This window comes from Protopterus annectens, chromosome 3.part0 (genome assembly GCF_019279795.1).
Source record: "Protopterus annectens isolate FY-2018-M chromosome 3.part0, PAN1.0, whole genome shotgun sequence".
NCBI lineage: Eukaryota > Metazoa > Chordata > Ceratodontiformes > Protopteridae > Protopterus > Protopterus annectens.
Genome location: NC_056731.1, coordinates 125,835,779 through 125,838,278, shown reverse-complemented (window position 1 = coordinate 125,838,278; position 2,500 = coordinate 125,835,779). Strand labels below are relative to the sequence as shown.

Sequence of the window (2,500 nt, the reverse complement as noted above, 5' to 3'; positions counted from 1 at the left end):
CCAAATGAGAGATTGCTATCAACTTGGGTCCCCAGGTCCCTAATTACTTTTTCTGTACTTAATGGATTACAACCTATGTGGTAATTTGTGGGCACTTTGTTTTTGCCAAAGGGGATGACTATACACTTTTTGGCATTTAGCTTGAGGCCATGGCTCTGGCACCAGTTGTCTGTTTATATGAGGCCCTTTTGGAGAATGCTTGTGTCGGCTGAGAGTCGAATATGGCGCCCAATTTGCAGTCATCTGCGAACTTGGTCAGCCACAGTCCTTCCGTGTTGGCCTGTACCTCCGAGAAATATATACAGAACAAGAGAGGTCCCAGGACTGAGCATTGTGGGACACCACTTGTAACTCGTTTGGAGTCTGACATGGCTCCAGCAATTCTAACCATGTGGGTTCTGTCTTTGAGCCAGTTTGCAATCCATCTAGTGACATAGGGGTTTATATTTAAGCTGGTGAGCTTATCTATAATGCCCGAGTGGGGTATTGTATCGAAGGCTTTTGCGAGGTCCAGGTAGGCTGTGTGGACCACCTTCCCCTCATCAATCACCTTGGTGACTGTTTCAAAGAAATCAACCAGGTTTAAGAGGCAGGATCTGCCCTTAACAAAGCCGAACTGGGTAGGATCCAGTGTCTGTAGGTCCCCAATATCTTTATTTATGAGGTCCCATAATGATCCTTTCCATAGCTTTGCAGACCAAACTAGTCAGTCTTATGGGGCGATAGTTTCCAGGATCCGTTGAGGCACCACCTTTATGGAGAGGGACCACTGTTGCTGTACGTCGCTCTTTGGGCACATATCCTGTAGTAAGGCTGAGATTGAACAGTAGTTTTATGTTTGGGTTTAGCTCTTCTTGGAGTTCGTGTAAGTTGCAGCCCGGGACACCATCTGGTCCCATTGATGCTGTGTTTTATGCTTTGGAGAGGGCGGCTCTTACCTGAGCATCTGAGATGTCATGGGGGCAGCACTCTGCTGCGATAGATATTTGCCCTTTTGGTGGGAGGGAGAGTTTGCGCTGAACCTGTCAGCTAGGATGTTGGCAATGTCTGTGGGTTCAGTGTATTTTTTGTCATTTTGGACTAATTCTGAGCATATCTGGGAATTACCACCCAGGTTCCTAACATAACTAAAGAAAACCTTGTGATTATCCTTAGTGTCCTGTGCAATTTGTCTCGAAGCTGGCCTTAGACAATTTTATGAGTGCCCGTAGTATTTTGCTAATACTGATCAGTGATGCCTTCCCTTTTTGGGATTTTGCTCTATAATTTAGTAGCTTCCTCCTTCTATTGTATAGTTTGTTTATGGCTGGGGTCCACCAGACAGGACATCTGCCATTGGAGGATTGGGTCTTGGTTTTATTTGGGATCGCATGATCCATGCATTCCTGAAGGTGTTCATAGAATGCGTTTATAAAGGATTCTGCGGTCTGGGCCGTATTTTCCACAGGCCCAGGGGCTTTGAAGGATTCTACCTCAGTTTTGAGGAGTGTGAAATTTGCTTTAGAGAAATTTTTCACTGTGGTTTTCTGGGCAGGGGGTGGGGTCGGGATGTGAATATCCAGTGAGATTAGTTTATGGTCTGATCTTACCAGTGAGGGATACACTTCTGGTCTGGAGCATAGAGTCCCCATGTTGGTGATGATCAGGTCCAGTATGTTTTCCCTCTTGTGGGAGTGGTAACAAATTGTTCCATAGCATTTGAGTTTATAAATTCTAGGAATCTTTGGGCTAGGGTGTTGGAGCTAGAGTAATGCTCCCAGTCTATGTTTGGGTAGTTGAAGTCACCCAATATAATGGTGTTTGGAGAGACCTTCATATTTTCCAGTATTCTCAGGAAGGCTGAGTGGGGTTCCTGGGTTTGGGAGGGTGGTCTGTAGCAGGCTATAAACTGGAAGGCAGTTTTACCCACTGTTAGTTGCATATGGATAGTCTCTGATGCTTCGTGCTTTGCCACCAACCTGGAGGTGTGGGTATCTTTGATGAATATCGATACTCCCCCTCCTTTTGTGGTTCGGTCCAAGTTTTGGGGCCCAAAAGCATGGTATGAGGTATAACCTGGTAGTGCTGGGGTGCTCTCGGGAGCCCTGAACCAGGTTTCTGTTACTGCACAGATATCAATGTTCTCCATGCTAAGGAGAATTTTGAGTGCGTGCATCTTGAGGTTTATACTTCTGGGATTGAGTAGCATTACTCTTAGTTTCTTATCCCTTGTGATACCTATGGAGGTGGGTTTGTTTTTTGAGCCTTGCCTAAAAAAGGCACTATGGGGGTAGCAAGAGCCTTTGCCAATATCCGAAAGCCCAGGGGTGACAGGTGCAAGCCGTCCCTAGCGAAGTGTCGTGGCTTGCCGAGCATATCATCCCAAACTGACAGGCATTGGATCCCCTTTGAATGACACCAGTACTTAAGCTAATTGTTGAAATTGATCATCTTGTCTTCATATTGTGGCATCATTCTTGGTGAGGGTAAGATGCTACATGTAAGTCATGTCAATATAGGT

The 2,500-nt window shown here is 45.7% G+C and overlaps 1 protein-coding gene across 1 annotated transcript in view; it reads left to right on the top strand.

Moving 5' to 3' along the window:
* LOC122796782 (macrophage mannose receptor 1-like) overlaps window positions 1–2,500 on the top strand; it is a 2,734,532-nt gene that overhangs the window by 1,368,779 nt on the left and 1,363,253 nt on the right. The window lies entirely within an intron of this gene.